At 39.9% G+C, this 20,156-nt stretch overlaps 1 long non-coding RNA gene across 10 annotated transcripts in view; it reads left to right on the plus strand.

Moving 5' to 3' along the window:
• LOC147827836 (uncharacterized) overlaps positions 1-20,156 on the plus strand; it is a 92,082-nt gene that overhangs the window by 16,086 nt on the left and 55,840 nt on the right. For 7 of the 10 annotated variants that reach the window (XR_015451587.1, XR_015451584.1, XR_015451585.1 and 4 more), the window contains exons 2-3: positions 14,886-15,030; positions 19,739-19,817. This is a non-coding gene — a long non-coding RNA (uncharacterized LOC147827836). The remainder of the gene's footprint in view (positions 1-14,885; positions 15,031-19,738; positions 19,818-20,156) is intronic. The other 3 variants (XR_015451593.1, XR_015451592.1, XR_015451589.1) reach the window with 1 other exon arrangement.

Raw genomic sequence — 20,156 nt, forward strand, 5'->3', positions numbered from 1 at the left:
CAGCCTAGCTCCCCATCATTTGAATAGATAAAGAAAATGTGGTCTATATACACAATGGAGTAATATTCAGCTATAAAAAAGAACAAAACTGTGTCATTTTTAGGAAAATGAATGGAACTGAAGATCATAATGTTAAGTGAAATAAGGCAGATGCAGAAAGATAAGTATTGTATGTTTTTTCCAGTATGTGGAATCTAAAAAAGAAAGGGAAAAGAAAGAGTTGACATGATGTAGAAGGATGACTATTATTACATGAGGAGAAGGGAAAAAGATGAAGGGGAGGTTGAAAGGGAGGGTAATGGGAAGACTGATGTTATCAAAACATGCAGGTATGAAAATGCTACATCAAAACCCAATATTTGTAAAATTAATATATACTAATAGAAATAATATTTTTTAAAAGATACAATTTTTTTTGGAATTTAAATCTCATTCTGGCTATATAGTGGAAATGGGAGTAAACAGAGTAAAAAGATTGTTGGTGGACATCAGACATGCTGGGGAGATAATGTCCTGTTGTCAGGCATTATTTAGCTGCTAGTAACAGAAACTGACCTTGTGAAACAAAGTTAATTTTGTTTGCACATACTTCATCCATTAGTGATACACGGCAGCATAGTTATAGATACAATCTGGCTTGGGGAATGGCTGGTACAGGGTCTTAAACATGAAAGACCTCGGGCCATCCGTCATTTTTATTCCCTTCTGCCTGCTAGCTCTACAAGGGATAGAGTAATGTTTGAGACAGTGAGCTCTGTAACCAGACAACTTTTGTTGTTTAGTAGCTGTGTGACTTGAGCCAGTTACTTAACCTTGTTGTGCCCCAGTTTCCTAGTCTGCAAGCAAGGATCATTTACTTCCTGGGGGTGTTGTGAGGACTAAATGAATTAATGTTCATAGAGGGCTTGGGATAGTGCCTGGTACATAGGAAGTGCTGGAAAGCGTTAATTGTTGTTGCTATTATTTATAGTATTCAACTGAAGGCTGTTTTCCCCTTGGTAGGAAAATGGGCTCGTACACCTCTGAAGCATTATGTTTGATATCAGAGTCTGAATTTTCTCTGGTTCCAAGTCCTGAAGGGAAAAGGGAAAAGGGAAAAGGCTCACCGATCAGTTTAAGTTTGATTTCACTGTTGGCTCAACAAACGTGGTCAAGGGGACAAGTGCTATGCTTGCTGTACTTTGATCTTTGGTCCTATATATGGATACAAGGACCATGAGGCATCTGGCATCTACTGAGGGAGTCACTGTCCCAACTCCTGAGGTGACAGGTGCTGTGAGGGAGCCCCTCCTGAGGTGCCTGAGGGAGGTACAGCAGGGAGGCGCTCTCTGAGTCCTGTTCATGTTGCTGTGGAGGCCTTGGGAACTCTTCCCTTAGGATGTCCTCTTTAACTTCATTTTCCCTCCACAGAATTCCAGAGAAACATAATGGAAATAGTGTGACTCTGTCAGTCTCCCTCAGTAGATGTGACAAAGGAGTATGGAAATGAGGATGTGAGGCTCCAGGTATCTGGCCAGTTCTCTGGCCTGAGCACCAGTGTCTCCCTGATAGCTGGTGACTGTGTCTTGGCCCCTGTCTAGCCCTGCTGTAGTCCTGCTTCCTTGTCCTTGGCCACCCTCCTACACACCCTTCCTCCTTTCTTGTTTGTAGGGCCTGGCTTGTACTTCCTGCTGTTCCTAGATCCTTCTGCTGGAGTTCAGAAAGTAGACCCCAGACCCTACCTATCCATTATTCTCTATAAAGGTGGATTAAAGGTGAATATGAAAATAAGAAGGCCCATTATTCTGTCTTCTTTATCTTTCATGGCTTCATTGATACCAAACCTTCTCAACCACCCTCTTGGTTCAGTGATATTTTCCTATATACCAGCCTTACAATAGCTGTGATTCAAATTCTGTCCTCAACTAGAGTCCAAATAGGACCATGCCTTGTACTTTTAGGATTGTTTGAAAATGGTTGCAGAAATGAGGAGTGTTAAATTCTGTAAATGTCAAGGGTCTACTTTGGTGGGGGGTGGTTACTGGGAGTCGAACTCAGGACCTTGAGCTTGCCAGGCGGGTGCAGCATGTCAGAGTCTACTGTATAGATAGGGAGCAAATTGATCTTGTCTGTGGTGGTACAGTGGCATTTAGCTGAGCCATGGAGGATGGGTAAGATTTTTATAAGACAGGAGAGGAGTATAAAGGATTAGAGTGAGGAAGGCACAGGGGACAGGACCAGTCCTGTTAGAAGAAAGAGAAGTGTTGCCTTCCAAGTGATCATCTTAAAACATGAGTATCTCTAGTTTAAACCTTGAAGAAATGTAAGCATCTTCCACTTAAAATATGTCAGATTTCCTGTCTCTGATTTATGTATTATTTTATTATACGATTAGTTGCCTCATTATACTGTAAGCTCCATAACAGCAGAGAGTCACATGGCTCAGCTTATGCAAACTGAGCCATGATGAAGAGTGTGGGAGTTTTGAGTTGAGGAATAGTTTTGAAAGGTACAGTACAAGGCCAAGAGCTATTTGAGAGGCTATAAGGGGTTAATCAGGGCTTTTAATTAGAAATAACAGACTCCATTCTACCTGGGTACGTAGAAAGGGGTTTATGGAAAAGGATTATGGCTCACAGAATTGCTGGGAGGAGTAAAATAACTGAAACTAAATAAAGGTTCCAGGAAGGCTCCTCAAAATCACACCATGGATAAAAAAAAAAAAAAAAAATCACACCGTGGAATTGCTGCCTTTGCCCAAATCTGGAGGCTGCGCTGTCAGGAAGCTGCTGCCATGGCTCTTCACTCTGGAGCCAAGTCAGTTCAACTCTCATCTATGTGAAATAATCGATGCCTTGTGCTGTGTCTCTTTCCCCATGCAGCTCAGTTTTGAATTTAAGTGTCAGACTAATGCATCTGATTAGAGAAACTAAATCACACCCACAGTCTGGGTGATGAGAAGTTTGGAAAATTATGTTAGTTTTGCATCTTCTGTGACAAACACCAAAGACTAGGCTGGACAAGCCAATTCCCTGCATCTGCCACAGGAGGGCTGCTTGGAAACCTATTAGGATATGGATAATGCATAAAAAGCCACACAAAAGCACTTTCTTAAGAACCTACTGTGTTTAGGGCCCGAGCCAGGAGAGATATGGAGATACCATCCTTGCCCTTGGAATACTGACATTCCAAAGGAACACCCCAGATGGTGAGAAGGAAACGATCACGCCTGCCTTGGATAGAACTAACTCCAGAGACTGGGCAAGGGCAGTGGTTCAAGTAGGAGTACAGTGGCCCCTTCTACAACTCCACCGCTGGAGGACAAGGGAGCAGCACTTGACAGTGAGTGAAGCAGAGCCTGCAAGAGTGTGAAACTTTATCTTTATGCAAAAGCCAATCTCTCAAAGATTCTTAGAGCTAGATAGGACTTAGAAATTAGCTTGTCCAACTGTGATGACTCCACAGATTTCCTCCCCAATATCTCTGAAGAGTGATTGAAATTACTTTTAGCTTTATCCAGATTCTTAGTGTATTTTTTTAGTTTTCAGGTTGCCAGTTTCCAGGTCAATATTCTGTGACAGGTTGCCTCCTAGATAAAATATGTGAACAGGTAGAAGACTAGAAAATTTAGTAACAGCGAGCTTAAAAGTGTTAATGAAATCAGGACACAAAGGAATTATGAGAGTTTGGTTCTCCCAGAAACTTTAATGTGTCATGTGTTTGAGGCTGCGATCAAATATGTGAGGCTCAACTGTGAGTCCTCTCTGAAGGATGTAAGATGAGAAAGAAATCATCCCAGGAAGAAAAGCCTAAGAGGATACTGCTTAAGGAGGATACTGAGGCAGTGTGTGTAAATGAACTTTGTTTTTAACAACAGGGTTCAAATTGGTCCTACTTCATTTAATTTGTCTCGTCGATAACTCTGCAGAAGCTCTGGGTTCATATCCAGGCTCCGCGTGGTCCTCTTGGCCGATACATGCACTGAGTTAACGGTGGCTGCAGTGACTTTCCCAAAGGATGTATCAGCTCTACAGGCCACTAGCAGTTGTAAAGTCCTGCCTGTCAGCCTCCTGCCTATTGAAGGTGGTGTGAGGACATGAGGCATTTATTGAAGAGATATCTGGTGCTAAGGAAAACAGTTGTATGAACCTGAGACAGGGTCTTGCTGTGTAGTTTAGGCTGGTCTTGAACTTACTATGTAGCCATATAGGCTCAAACTAGCACCGATCCTCCTGCCTCAACACCCTAAGTGCTGGGATTACAGGCACGTGCCACCATGCCTGGCTTAACCTAAGAGTAATTTTAAAAGATGCTGTAAAATTTCCAGCTCAATGTATATTGATATCATTGTTATCAATGTCTAATTTTATTTACTTCAGTGTCTTTTGTTTTTTTTCAAAAATAATATCTCTTCAGATATCTCCAAGGATAGTAATTAAAAGGATCCTTAAATGTGTGAAGTTTTCTTTCGCTTCCTTTTTAGGTATTAGTTCTTGTTAGTTGGACTTAGTCCTAATATTTAAGGGTATTACTTTCCTCCAGTGTTGGTGATTCTTAATTAGTACTCATCTATTTTTTTTAAGCGTAGGAAAATTTATTGGGGAATAGGATTGGAGAATAGGAATAGCACCTGAGAGACAGGAGGGGTCCTGTGAATGGGTTACCAATGAGCCCGCCTCTCTGAAAAAATTTTTTTTCCCAGTACTGGGAATCAAAGTTGAGCTTTGCCAGGCAGGTGTGGGACCACTGAGCTAAATCCCTGGCCCTTTGATAAAGTTTTATAGAGCAAAATCACAAGGTGGGTACAACATGGGTCAAAACTATAATAAACCGATAAGATTACAAATATAGCCACTTGGCTAATATTGATCCGGTAGTAGCAAGAGCATATGGATGACATCATTAACCTTGGTTGATAATCTATAGTTCTTAGTCTAATCTTTAGGTCTTAGTGGGTGGGAGAGAATGGCCCATCCCTAATAAGATAATGATTTATTTATAGGAGAAATCTCAAAAAGGTGGTACCACTAATCTGAACCTTCCTTTTATCCCTTAGGGAAGTATGTAAATCTGGCCATTGTGACTTTAATCTTCTTTCTATGTGCCTCCAGCCACAGTTCTGATGTGTTCTCATCCTCTGCACTGACTCCTTGAGGGCCTAACCCTGTCTGACTAGCCTATAATACTTATTTACTTTTCTTTTTTTTTTTTTTTTTTTTGGTACCAGGGATTGAACTCAGGACCTTGTGTGCCTATAATATTTCTCCTTAACTTATCTGTCTATACTATTCCCCCCAGTACTCATCTTTATATATGATAGTTGATGTGTGAGGTCTTTTAATGTGGTTTATGCTTTCTGGTTTTGTGACGGTGGCAGGGAGAGACAGGAAGTGCTGCTCATAATTGTAAGACCGAGGGGCTTACCAAACGTTCCGAGGAGCTGACTGCAGCGACGAACACCCGGGAAGGAACACACCGGACAAGTTGGAAAATAAAACAGACCTTTATTAGTCTGGCCAGACGGCACTCCCAAAGCAAAATAGCTTAGAGAGGCAACTGGCTCAGAGTCCGAGGCTGTTTTATAGGGGGTTGAGGGGGAGTTTAACATGTAGATGTACGAAAAAAAAGGAACAAAGGTTAGTGGTCGACTGTCACGTACTGATGGTCAGCAGACACACACACTAATGGTCACGACCATATGGTCACGACCGTCACGTACTGATGGTTGGCAGACACATTGATGGATTGTTCTACCGACAGTGGGCCCGGGAACATTCGTTCTCCGGACAAACAAGGGGTTGAGTAATTTACTTAGGAACTTTGTTTTGCTACAGATTTTATCTATTATCCCAGAACTAACAAGCACATTTTAACCATTAATTTTTAAATACAATAGAGGCTAGGGGAGTAATTGAATTTGGAATCATACAGTCCCACATAATGCTTGTACTGATGGCTGTCTGCTGAGGGTAGGGCTTGTTATTTACCCACGCTGTCACATCACACTCTCATTCTCACTAGGTGTACTCTACTGTCTGCCTCTTAAAAGAAATGGGGAGTCTGGAAGGACCCACAGATCCAGCTAGTCTTTTGATTAAGTACTTATAGCCCTTTCTACCTCTTAGGTATTTTGTCTCCAAGCTTGGTGCTCCCCTGGAACTATACCTGATAATGTTCTCATTGTATTTTGGGCTATGGTTGTTGTCAGGTAAAAGGGCTGAAAACCAAGACCAGACCATAACCACAAGCCTTTATTGTAGGGACAATCTACCGGGCTGTCTCCAAACAAAGGAGAGAGAGCAATATGGGGGGAACAGGGAGCACTTCTTATAGGAGCTGGGGTGGGGTTGAGTGATGTAGTGGCTAGGGATTGGAGGAGCCTGTGACATCACTAGTTGCTAGGAGGTAACAAGTATCAGGTTATTCTTTTGGCGGGACGAGGGGCATGTTGGGAAGAAGGTAGTCTTTTGGCAGGTGAAGCCATATTTTTATTTTGTATTTTTTTGCTTAAATTCTTTTATTGGTACATTTTAGGTATACAATACATTTACATTTATCATTGGGTGCTTGTACCTGTACGTGATGTATCTTGATTCTTATTTTTTCCCCATTACCTGTGCGCCCTTCACCCCCTCCACCCTTCCCTATTTATATAGACTTTGTTTCCTTTTTTTTTTTTTTTTCTTTTCTTATAATTTTTCCTTTCTATTCTTTCCTTTCCCCATCTCCTCCCACCACCCCTGCCCCTTTGGACCTTTTCCTATTTCAAAGTATCAATTATTAGTTATTAATCCTTTTAATCCTTATTTACACTCTCAGTTACTCTCACTAGAGAAACTATTTGGTATTTACACATATATGTCTTATTTATTTCACTTAAGAGTATGGCCTCAATATTCATCCATTTAGCTATAAATGACTCTAGTTTCTCTTTCTTTATGGCTGAGTAGTACTTCATTTTATAAAATAACCACATCTTCTTTATCCTGTTTCCAGTTGATGGGTACTTAGGCTGTTTCCAGGCTTTAGCTATTACAAACTGTGCCGCAATAAACATGGGTGCACATATATCCCTGTGGTATGATTCTTTTAATTCTTTTGGGAAAATACCCAGCAGGGGAATAGCTGGGTCAAATGGGACCTCTAGTCCTAGTTCTTTGAGGTATCTCCACACTGATTTCCATAGTGGTCGCACCAGTCTGCACTCCCACCAACAATGGAGAAGGGTTCGTTTCTCTCCACACCACCGCCAGCATTTGTTACTGGTTGATTTCTTGATAGCAGCCACTCTTTCTGGGGTTAGGTGTAATCTCAGTGTTGTTTTGATCTGCATCTCTCGAATGACCAGTGATGTTGAACATTTTTTCATGTTTATTTGCTGCTTTTACTTCTTTTTTGTGTGTGTGTGTTGTGTGTCCTTTTGGATATTTTTATTGATGGAAGGTATTAGTCCTTTTAGGAATACATCTTATTTCTTAAAAAAGAGATCTTTTAAAAGCCATGTTTTTTATGTGGAAAGGGCAGGAAGGCTGCAGAAATACCATTTTTTAATCCAAACTAACTTAAACTAAAAAGTGACAGGGTTTTTTTAAAGTACGAAAGATTATTCCTGAAGGGGAAAGCAGTGACAGAGCCAGTGTAGTGAGTATATAGCCTTCCATTGTAATAACTTAGAAGAGCCTCCCTGTCAGTACTGGATTTGTTTTAAAATATACTCATCAGTCACCAGGTGTGGTGGTGATGTAATCTCAGTATTTAGAAGGCTGAGGCAAGAGGATCACCCTGAGTTTGAAGCCAGCCTAAGGCTAGTCTGGTCTACACAGCAAGACCCTGGCTCAAAAAAAAAATTATTTAGCATTAGTGGTGTCCTATATTGTGAACTATTTAGAAAGAAAACATTTTGGAAAATATTTATGTTCTAAGGCTCATTCCACAAAAATGATAGTGTAAAGGCCGTTATGAATTCAGACTTCAGGGCCTTCTTTTTTGTTTTGTTTCTAACAAGTTACTTTCTTGTTATGTAATCTTAGCATTTAAATGATTACATCTTATTGCAAGGAGTAATGTATGTTAGGGCTTTATTTGCTGGATTTTTGCCTTCAGATCAATTCAACACATTATAATAAGCATGATAAATTAGCTTCCCTAAGAAATTTTTTAAACAAATGAGATGGTTTTAAGTAAAAAAGATAAAATCAAATTACTTTCAAGAGCTTTTATACTTAAATGATGAAATAAGTAAAGGCACATAAAATGTGCTCTCAACAAGTTAGTATTCCAACAAATAATAAATTAGATTCCAGTGTCTGCAGTGCCTGGACATTAGGCTAAAAGCTAAACTTAATTTTTTAAAGTATACAATAAATCTGGTCTTGTTCAGCACTATAGGTTACAAGTGTTTTTTGTCACTTATTGATTATGGATATATGGAATATCTGTTCACCCAAAATGATGCTTTGTGTTGCACATATTTGATGTTACATTTATTTCTTCCTTGTCTTCATGGCTGCTTGATTTTATCTTTTTTCATCATTTTTCTGGTCAGGTATGGGGCAGTCAGCAGAGATCCCCAACAGTGTCTCCCCCTTCCTCCTTGTCAGCTGTTACTTTTATAAATATCATTTTCCAAAGGCCATGCTCCTTTTCCTATAAAATAACTTTTTTCCACATATAAAATTAATATTTAATCATATACATATTCAGTTCTAATTTGTTGTACAGACTTTGGACCTGCTGCTTTTACTTCTTTGAGAAATGTCTATTCATTTCAGATGCCCATTTTTGGATTGGGTCTTTGAATTTGGGGGGTCTGATTTATTTCAGTTCTTTATATATTCTAGATAGTAGCCCTTTGTCTGAGTTACAACTGAAGCCATATTTTTAAGTGGGAAGCAGGGTATTATGGGAAGGAGAAGGCTGCCATTTTATGTAGCAGCCATCTTAAGGTGAGGGAAATCTAACAGTTGTATTCACCAATGTGATTGTTTTCTATGTTTCAGGAATTCCCCAAAAGTCTTGATTTGCTCATACATAATCTTTACTATGTTTGTGTGTGTGTGAGAGAGAGAGAGATTGGATAGAATAATGACTCCAAAGATATCTACATCCTAATCCCCAGAACCTGTGAATATGTTACTGTACTTTATTCAGAAAAAATGATTTTACATGTATGTGTAGGCGAAGGATCTAGAGATGAAAAGATTATCTTGGATTACTCATGTGGGCCTACAGATACTTATAAGGGGAAGAATGAGGCAAGAGAGAATGAATCAGAAAAGGATGTGATCAGGAAAGCGGAGGTTGGAGTGATGGGATTCTGGCTTTGAGGATGAACTGCAAGTAGCCTCTACAAATAGGAAAGAGCAAAGAAGTGTATTTTGAGAGAGAGGAGACCACCCCTCCATCCATATGGGGTGGATGGATTCCATATTGGGCAACTATTTGTTAACTGTCTTATTAAGCAACTGTGGGTTAACTAGGTAACTATGCTCTTTATACAATGTACCTGAGTACCATGACAACTTATGTAGTCTGTCACCAAAGTAGTGTAATGGACTGATAAAGTCCTGCCAGAACTCTGCCCACCCCCTCTCCACTGCTCTGCTTTGTGTACATCAGGCTTGCTATATTCCCAGGTAAACTCCAATGGAATTAAGCCTTGTATATGTAAAAAGAGGTATATAAGGAAGTGCAAACTTCTATTCTGGGCTCGCGAGACCGACAGGGTCACTTGCTGAGTCACCGGCAACATTAAAAGCCGCTTTTTGCTTCTATCTTCGTGTTAAAAAACTTATCTGTGCTGGGGTCCTCACTGTTTCATGCTTCGCTCTGAGCCTCCACAAGGACCAATAGCTTTTGACTTTAGTCCAGAGAGATGACTGAGTACTTCTGATTTTCAGAACTATTAAGTAATAAAGTTGTGTTGTTTTAAGCCACTAAGTGGTAAATTTTTACAGCAGCAATTGGAAACTAATGTCTTTGTTATATTAACTTCTCGAACACCTAGAACAACCCAATTTAACAATGACAAAAGTGAGGCTCAGAAAAGTTAAAGTTTGCCTAAGGTCACACAGCTGGTAGATGATAGAAAGCTGAGATTTGAATTTAGGTAGTCTGGCTCTAGTGTCTGTATGCTTATCCAATGAATTATACTTCCTCTACTGTTAATTGGTTTAATGTATTTTTTCAAAATATCTTTCTTGCATTTTTATAGGATTTTAAGGGGGAAAGTAAGTTTGTAAGTAGTCTAGTATTTTGGTTTCCTGTTGGTATATTCCTCATGACTCCTAAGAATCTACTGTGCAAACCACTGTAGTATAGTGTAGTATAGTAAGAATGGTACTAAGTCATTCTTAGGGTTGCTGCTTACTAGTTCAGTAATGTCATGGAAATTATTTAATAAAGCATCAGTGTTCTCATTTATAAAACCAGGTTAACAGTACTTAACTAGAGGATTGTTTTAAAGTGAGATAATGCATACAAAGCATTTGGTATAGTACTTAACATACAGTAAAAAAATGTTTACTGAGCTATTATATCACTAATAATAATGGCATTATTAGAGCTAATAATATAACGTGATTAGGATTATTTTTATTTGCCACAAATGTATTAGTCTAACTTATATGCTAGAGCTTGCATAGTGGGAGGGATGAAAGGACTCACTTGGTTTAATACTTTTGCATGAGCTTCTGAAATATTGGTGATGCCAGGCCTGTATCCTGTTATTTAATTGGGAAGAAAGCTGGTGACAATCTTACTCTGGTCCCCTTTTCCATGGCTTAAAACAGAGATGGACACTCATCCAAAGAGAAAGATTAGGCAATATACTAATTCATGGAATTTTTTCAGCTGTTTCTGTCATGTCCCTATTTGACTTTCACAGATAGCTCCAAACAGGCCAGGCTGTGTTGCAGAAATCTACTCTGTTGGGCACCCTGCCTAGGACCTAGGATGCCACTGGAAGTGAAGAAGGGAGTGCTACTTCTGCAGTTAATTGATATTCCCACCTTTCATTACCCTTCTAATTTTGAGCTTGACAAGGCAGCCTTACAGGGAAAGAGAGAGGCAGAGGCAGCTGTTGATGTCAAGTTTTCCCACCTACCTGCTCCCCTCTCTGCCTGTTTGGATCTACTGAGGAAGGGTATGATTGGCAGCTGGGAAGGAGCAGCAATCAGAACTGTGCCTCCCTTGTGGAGCACCTTCAGAAAAGCAGGCTCTAGCTTTTGTAGCTTGTGGGTAGCACTAGACTTACCATCCCCAGCATCCAAAAGGGAAGCTGGGCGTAGTGTGTATGTATGTGTGGCTTCTGCTTTTTTTTTTTTAAATGTATGTGTTTTATAAATGCATTGCTCCCTTAGAAATAAAAAATATGGAAATGTATAGTGTTTGAATGAAATTATTCTCTAATTCTATGTCCTAAACTTAACCACTGTTATGTTTGGAGCATTTCCTTCCATTGTGCTACAACTTGCTTTTTCATTTATTTTTATATCTTGAACATCTTTGCAAGTTACTACAGCTGTGGCTTGGATATTGTTTGAATGGTGGCTCCTAAGCACTCATGTCTTGGAAGTGTGGACCCTAGTGTGATTATGTTGAGAGGTGGAGGAACACTTAAGAGCAGGAGCTTAGTGGCAGGTAATTAGGCCTTTGAGGGCACTGTCCTCTCATGGAATTGATTTGGGATCACAGTTCATTTTGGGTTTTTTGGTACCAGGGATCAAACTCATGACCTTGTACTTCCAAGGCAGGCGCAGGGCCACTGAGCTAAATCCCCAGCCCAGATCACAATTCTTTTTTTTTGGAACTGAGGATCAAACTTGGGACCTTGTGCTTGTGAGGCAGGTGCTGGAACCACTGAGCTAAATCTCCGGAACATTCTTTTTTTTTTTTTTTGTGTGTTACTGGGGATTGAACTTGGGTCCTTGCACTTGCTCAGCAGACAGTGAAACCACTGAGCTAAATCCCCAGCCCATAACTCTTCTTTCTTTCTTTCTTTTTTTTTTGGTACCGGGGATCGACTGGATCACAGTTCTTGAGAGAGGTGTTTATAAAAGAGGCTGGTCTTTCCCTTGTTCCTTTGGCTTCTGTGTTGTCATGTGATCCTTCCCTCTTGAACATGTTCCTGTCATGATTTTATCTGTCATGGAATCCTACCAGAATTGGCACTATGTTGTTTGGACTTCTGTCTCTCAATCTGTGAGATAAATAAACTTCTTTTCCTTAAAAAGTATCTAGTCACAGTAATTTCATTATAGCAGTGGAAAATGGACTAACGGTATATATAGGTCTTTTTCATTCTTAGTGACTGTGTTAATCAACTTTGTGTTGCTGTAACAAGATACCTGAGAAAATTAACTTATAAAGGAGAAAGTTTCAGTTTGTGTTTTAGAGGTTTCAGTCTACAATTGGCTGGCTTTGTTGCTTTTGGGCCTGTGATGAAATACATTATGGCAGAGTACATGGCGGAGAAAACTGCTCACCTCATGGTAGTCAAGAAGCAAGAGAGACAGGAGAGGGCTTGGGTCCCAATGTCTCCTTCAAGGGGATACCCTCGATGACCAAACTTCCTTCCACTAGGCTCCACTTCCTAAGGTTTCACCACTTCCCAGTAGCACTATGAGCAGAAGACCAAGCCTTTAACATATGGTCTTTTGGGAGACACTCGGTATCCAAACTGTACCAGCAACATAATGGTATTACATAATATAGGCATAATGTTTTTCTTTTAACTGGTACTCCCATTAATGGATATTTAGGTTGTATCTGTTTTTTGTTTTGCTATTAACAAAGCTATGTCAAACATTCTTCGTAGAACTGTTTTTAGATTTTCTTTCTGTTTTTTTTCTTTTGGTACCAGGGATAGAACTCAGGACCTTACGATTTCAAGGCAGGTGGCAGAACCACTGAGCTAAATCCCCGGCCCTATGTCAAACATTCTCGTAGGTATTTCTCAGTGCACCTCTGTGAAATTATCTATAGAGGGAATCTCTAGAAGTAGAATGGCTGAATCAAAGAGTTTACACATTCAAAATATTGAAATATATTGCTATCTTGCATTCTAAAAATTTTAATAGCTTTTAATACTCTAATATAGGTGTTCTTTAACTGTCAGTAGTTCTTACCAACATACAACATGTGAATTTCCTGTCAATAGCTTCTGAGTTCTCCATAGATTTGGACAATCCTCAGTATCTCTTTCAATGCAGGGCAACATACATACTTTTGTGTGCCTAGAAAAGATACTATGGTAAACATGGGTTATTCAAGCATGTGTAAAAATCGAATAGTCCTCCATCTTCATTTTAGAAGAGTTTACAAATAGGGATGAGACAAGCAAACAATGGTTATAAGTCACCAGGGTATGAATGAAATAATGAGAGATCAAGGAGAAGGGAGCAACTCCCTCACTTTGGAGCCTTGGAAGAAGGATTCCCAGAAGAAGTACACCTTGAAAGATGAGCAGTTCTGCTGGTGAAAAAACAATGAATGATAGCTGAGTTACATGTAGTCAGTGTTTGCAAAGAAATGGATTTAGTACAGAACACATAAATTTATAGGAGTATCTTATAATATTCATCCAAAAAATCAAATGCATAAGAGTGCCAGAGATCTGTCCATGTGCTGGAGACCTGAAGAATCTAGCCAAGCACCTGGATCCCATGGCAGTGTTCCGCACAAGTCTAGCTGAAGGCCTAGAGCCCATGGCAATGTGCCACATGAGTCCAGCCAGAAGTCTAGATCCCATAGCATTTTCTCATGCAAGTCCACATCAAGGATCTGCATTGGAAAGGCCCAAAGGCCAGTGGTGAAAGCTAGAAAGTCTTGCTGGTGGGGTGAGGGAATCTGCGCTAGAAGACTGAGGGATCTGCACTGGAGCCAGGAAGCTGTGCTCAAGGGGAAGACCAGAGCTCCCACAAAGAGAACAGCAGCTATCCCTGGTGACAGCAGGGACCCGAGCTCCTCTGATGGGGACAGCTGAGTTCATATCAGGAAAACCAGCCACAACAAAGCTTCTCCTGGGAAATCAGCAGCATACAATCTTCCCCTCCTGTTCTCCATTTATGCTGTTGGCAACAAATCGTGTTGAGTTCAGCTGAGTGTTCCCACTTAAACTGACCATAGTTAATCCACCACACGGAATGACCTTGTAATATACTTGAAGTCACACAGTCAGAAGGGACAACACACAAGTACTTGATACTTATAAAGTATCAAGTCACACAGTTCACTGTCTCCCAACCTTTTTAAACCAGGTTTATTCTTCCTGATATTTAAGCAATTCTCTCCTGAATTTGAGGGGCCAGCATGAGCAAAGGTCTAGAGCTGGAGAATTCTTGTATTGTTGGGAATGCTCCCATTGATCTGTAGAATGATTGAGAGGAGTGGTGAAAAGTCAATCTGAAGAGGCAGGCAAGGACCTTGGACTCCACAGCTAGGGGGAGATACTCAGATCAGATATCAGAATGGTTGGAGGGCAGAGAGCCTGGAGACCCGTAAGACTGGAGAGTGATTAGAAGACAGTGTAGTTCTGGTAGAGGTGATAAAGGATGGGATCAGGGTGAAGGTGCTTGGGATGGAAAGGGGGGCGCAGTTGGAGAGGTCAGTACTGCTTGGTATCCTTTGATATTCCAAATGTATCCTGGATTGGTCAGAATTAGGCTTAGAGGCTGTCATTTAAGGGAAGTTTATTACAGTGGATGGTAATAAATTTTTTTTTTGTAGCAAGAAATTCATTTGATATGTTTAAGGGGAATGAGCAATAGAACTGCTTGGGTTGGCTTAACTGAAAATTGCTGTTTCAGGGCCAGAGGGGCTTATGCTCTGTGCTGGGTCAGGATGGGAGCTCTATTGGGCTACATTCTCATTCTCTCTCTCTCTCTCTCTCTCTCTCTCTCTCTCAGGCTCAAACCCAGGGCCTCATGCATGCTAGGTGAGTACTTTACCACTGAGCTAAACTCCCACCTTGGGGTTATTCTCTTGATGCGGAGCCCTCACAGTGACCCAGGCTACAGAGACATTGGAGAGGATGCAGGGGACAAGACCAAGGTGTGTACAATGGGCTTTGTGAAAGACAAACTCAGGAGTTAGCACAGACATGTGATTTGTTAATTCATCAAACCTGTATGGGAATTTAACCTTTGTCCAGCAGGGTGTTGGCTATTGATGAAGCAAATTTCCATTCCCTAGGCACACTTAGTCTACGACCAGAGGCAAAAAGAGCTTACAAATGCATTGGCTCATTAAATTTAGTCTTCAGTAAAAGGTAGAGTTGGAAATGTTTGTCCTTGGCACCTTCCTTGTCTATATTTTTTCACTATCCTGCCTTTCCCCATACTTCCCAAGATATAGTGGTTTTGTGTAGCAGTCTTGTTCTCAGCTGACTGTCAGCTCATCTCCATAAAAACATTGCCTGATGATCAGAGCACTTCTAATAATAGCTAAAGGCAGGATTGTCCTACGCTTTCTTTTCTACTGTGTGTGAGAGAATGCCTGGGAAAAATATGTGGTTGAGGTTCTAGTCCCAGCTCTGCTCACTAGCTTTGTGACTTTAGAAAAACCATTTAGCCTTTCGGAGCCTCATTAATCATATTCTTTTCTGCTGTCCTTGTGAGATGATAAATTGTTAAGCACCATAGGAAACCAAGAGTCTATAATTACTCCTGTGTTCTCCGTTGCTCAGAGACAAAGACCTAAATGATTATCATCACAAGATGCTCACAATTCAAGGCTGCCCCCTTTTGGGCCCTGTCTCTCAAAGGAGTGAGCATAGCACACTTTGTTCACCTCCTCCCACACCAAGGTGGTAGACTCTGAGGTTAATGGGGTTGAAATAATTTTCTGTTGGAAAATATCTGGGTGAAGGGCAGGGTTAGATTTAAAAAGGAATCACTAAATATTTCTAGTATGTGGCAGGTAAGAGTGAATAGTCTTTAATGAAATAGAAAGAGATTAGCTTAATTAATAGAAAGAATAAACCTGTTTCAAGAGTTGGGGAACACTGTCCTATGTGACCTTGGTATTTTATAAGACTTGATTATTGTTCCTTCTAACACTGTAATTTCAGGCAAATTACGAGGTCACTTATTTATTTAGTAAGTCATCAAAGATCTCAGATTCAATAAGTCAGGGGTGAGGTATGGGATTCTTCAGTTGTGACAAGTTCCCAGTTGCTATTGAGGCTGCTAGTCTAGTGACCATACTTTTTTTTTTTGCTGTACCAGGGATCGAACTCAGGACCTTGCACTTTCGAGGCAGGTGCAGTTCCACTGAGCTAAATCCCTGACCCATAGTGACCATACTTTGAGGACCAGGGAAAGTAACCTGTTCACAATTCTATACTACAGAAGAAGGAGATCCTTAAAACCTAGTTTCTTAGCAACATCTAGTGGCTTTTAAGGTGTGGTATTGTGGTATTGAAAATACATGGCTGGGATTGGGGATGTGGCTCAGTGATAGAGCACTTACAGAAAGCAGAAGGAAGGAAGAAAAGGAAGGAAGGAAGGAAGAAAGGAAGGAAGGAAAAGCAAGGAAGCAAGAAAGAAAAAGAAGAAAAGAAGAACAAACAATGAAAATGGATGGTTACCCTTTATCTGGTGAAACATGTATCTTGAGTCTGGTTCTGAAAGGTCTGAATCTCAGTTTCTTTATATAAAGTTGAGGTTGAATTACATGACTTTAAAGATCTTTGAATATTATGGTAAATTATGAGGAGAAATGGTAGAATGCAGGTTGAACTGAATGGAAAGTTTTTTTAAGACAGGAAGGTTGAAAAGAATCACCTTAGATCTTTTCTAGGAGAGCTTCTTGCCCAGAATCAGTAGAGAAAGATTTTGAGAAAGGAAATGATTAATACCCCCAAAGGTACTGATTTTCTTTTCTTTTTTTTTTAATTTAATTTTATTGGTACATTTTAGGTATACAATATAATGACATTCATCATTGGAAATTTGCACCTTTACATAATCTCTCTTGGTTCTTATTTTTTCCCCCAACCCCTGCCCTCCCTTCAGCCCCTCCATCCCTCCCTATTTACTAAGACTTTGTTTCCATTTTTAAATTTTCTCATATTAATTCCATTCTCTTCTTTCCTTTCCCTTACACCTTCCCCTTCCCCTTTGCCTTCTTTCTTCCTATTTCACATTATCTATTATGCCTTTTAGTCCTTATTTACAGTTTCAGTTTCTCACACTAGAGAAACTATTTGGTATTTACACATGTGTGTCCTATTTATTTCACTTAGGAGTATTGCCTCAATGTGGATCCATTTAGCAATAAATGTCTCCAATTTCTTGTTTGTTATGGCTGAGTAGTACTCCATTTTATTAAAAAAACCTCGCATTTTCTTTATCCAGTCTCCAGTTGATGGCCATTTGGGCTGTTTCCAAGTTTTAGCTATCACAAACTGTGCTGCTATGAACATGGGAGCACATATATCACTGTGGTATGATTCTTTTAATTCTTTGGGGAAGATACCCAGCAGGGAAATAGCAGGGTCAAATGGAACTTCCAGTCTAGTTCTTTGAGGTATCTCCATATTGATTTCCACAGTGGTTGCACCAGTCTACACTCCCACCAGCACAGGAGCAGTGTTCCTCTTTCCCCACAGCCCCACCAGCATGTGTTATTGGTTGATTTCTTGCTAGCAGCCATTCTTTCTGGGGTCAGGTGGAATCTCAACGTTGTTTTCATTTGCATCTCTCGAATGACCAGTGATGTTGAACATTTTTTCATGTATTTATTTGCTGTTTCTACTTCTTTGTCTCAGAAATGTCTATTCATTTCAGATGCCCATTTTTGGATTGGGTCTTTAAATTTGGGAGGCCTGATTTTTTTTTTTTTTTTTTTTTTGGTACCGGTTATCGAACTTGGGTCCTTGCACTTGTGCAGCAGAAGCAGGCGGCAAAACCACTGAGCTAAATCCCCGGCCCTGGTCTGATTTTTTTTTAAGTTCTTTGTAGATTTGAGATAATAGACCTTTGTCTGAGGGACAGCTGGTGAAAATTTTTTCCCACTTTGTGGGTTGTCTCTTCACACTGTTGATGGTTTCTCTTGCTATGCAGAAGCTTTTTAGTAAGAAGAGATCCCACTTGTTGATTGTTTGTGCTAGTTCACAGGCAACTGAGGTTTTGTTCATAAAATCTTTTCCTACACCAGTGTCTTCAAGTGTTCTTTGTAATCTCTGTTCCAACTGGTTCTGTATTTCTGTTTTAATATTTAGATCTTTAATCCATTTAGATTTTAGTTTAGTGCATGGTGAGATATATAGGTCTAGTTTTAATCTTTGGCAAGTTGAAACCCAATTTTTCTAGAAACATTTATTGAAGAGGCTGTCTTTCCTCCAGTGAGGGTATTTGGCTCCCTTGTCAAAGACGAAGTGGCTGAATGCATCTGGAGTTGTTTCTGCATCTTCTAATCTGTTCCACTAGTCCTCAGGTCTGTTTCTTTGCCAGTACCATTCTGTTTTTATCACAATAGCTTTGTTGTATAGTTTCAAGTTGGGGGTTGTAATACCCTCTGCCATGTCTCTGTTACCTAGAATTAGTTTTGCTATTCTGGGTCTCTTCTTGTTCCAAATGAATTTTTGTATTGTTTTCTCAAGGTCCATGAAGTATGCTGCTGGGATTTCAATTGAGATTGCATTGAATCTATATGGCAGTTTTATAAGTATGCCCATTTTCAATATGTTGGTTCTTCCTCCCCAGGAGCAAGGGATGTCTTTCAATTTTGTGATATCCTCTTAGATCTCTTTTTTCAGAGTGCTATAGTTTTCAAAGTAGAGGTCTTTGATTTCTTTTGCTAGGTTGATTCCTAGGTATTTCATTTTTTTGGATGCTACTGTGAAAGGCATTGTTTGCCCTATTTTTCTTTCAGTGAGTCTGTTGTTTGTGTAGAGGAAGGCTGTTGATTTTTGTAAGTTGACCTTGTATCCAGCTACTTGACTGAATTTGGTTATTAAGTCTAGAAGACTTTTGATGGAGTTCTTGGGGTCTTCTATATAGAGTGTCATGTCATCTGCTAATAATGACAATTTGACTTCTTCATTTCCTATCTGTATTCCTTTTATTTCTTTCTCTTGTCTAATTGCCATGACTAGTGTTTCCAAAAGTAAATTGAACAGGAGTGGTGATAGTGGACATCCTTGTCTTGTTCCTGATTTTAGTGTGAAGGATTTCAGTTTTTGACCACTTAGTATGATATTGGCTGTTGGTTTTTCATAGATGACTTTTATCAGATTGAGGGAAAGACTGTCTATTTCAATTTTGTGTAGGGTTTTTATTATAAATGCATGTTGGATTTTGTCAAATGCTTTTTCTGCGTCTATTGAGATGATCATATGGTTTTTGTCCTTGGCTCTATTGATATAGTGTATTACATTGATTGATTTGTGTATGTTGAACCATCCCTGCATTCCTGGGATGAATCCCACTTGGTCAGGGTATGTGATCTTCTTGATGATCTTCTGCATTCTGTTTGCCAGTATCTTATTAAGGATTTTTGCATCTATGTTCATTAGTGAGATTGGCCTATAGTTCTCTATTTCAGTTGGGTCTTTCTCTGCTTTGGGGATCAAGGTGATGCTTGCTTCCAGGAAGGAATTTGGGAGTATTGCTTCCCTTTCAATGTCATTGAAGTGTTTAAACAGTAGTGGCAGTAGTTCCTCTCCAAACGAATTATAGAATTCAGCAGTGAAGCCATCAGGACCTGGGCTTTTCTTAGTTGGTAAGTTTTTTTGTTTTTGTTTTTGTTTTTTTAGTACCAGGGATCGAACTCGCGACCTTGTGCTTGTGAGGCAGGTGCTGGAACCACTGAGCTAAATCCCTGGCCCTTAGTTGGTAAGTTTTCAATTTCATTGATTGATATTGGGTTGTTTAGAATTTTTAGGTCTTCTTCATTCAACTTTGGTAATTCATACATATCTAGGAATCTGTTCATTTCTTCTGTAAAGGTACTGATTTTCTAAAAGATCATGATTTAGCACCAGAAACCCAGGGAGCTGCGAAGGCAGAGTCTCCATGGTGTGTGTCATTTAAACAGTAGGAAGAGAGTGGCCATTGGATCTCTATCAACCCTGGGCTTTCAGCCCTGTCTGAGATGATGGATCTTTCCACCTTCTTACCTACCATCATAAAGCACAGCATCTCATATCATATTCAGGAACCATAAGGTAGATG

The sequence above is a fragment of the Heterocephalus glaber genome, unplaced genomic scaffold, assembly GCF_053883595.1.
Source record: "Heterocephalus glaber isolate CG9 unplaced genomic scaffold, H.glaber_assembly_v1.0 deba00001429, whole genome shotgun sequence".
NCBI lineage: Eukaryota > Metazoa > Chordata > Mammalia > Rodentia > Bathyergidae > Heterocephalus > Heterocephalus glaber.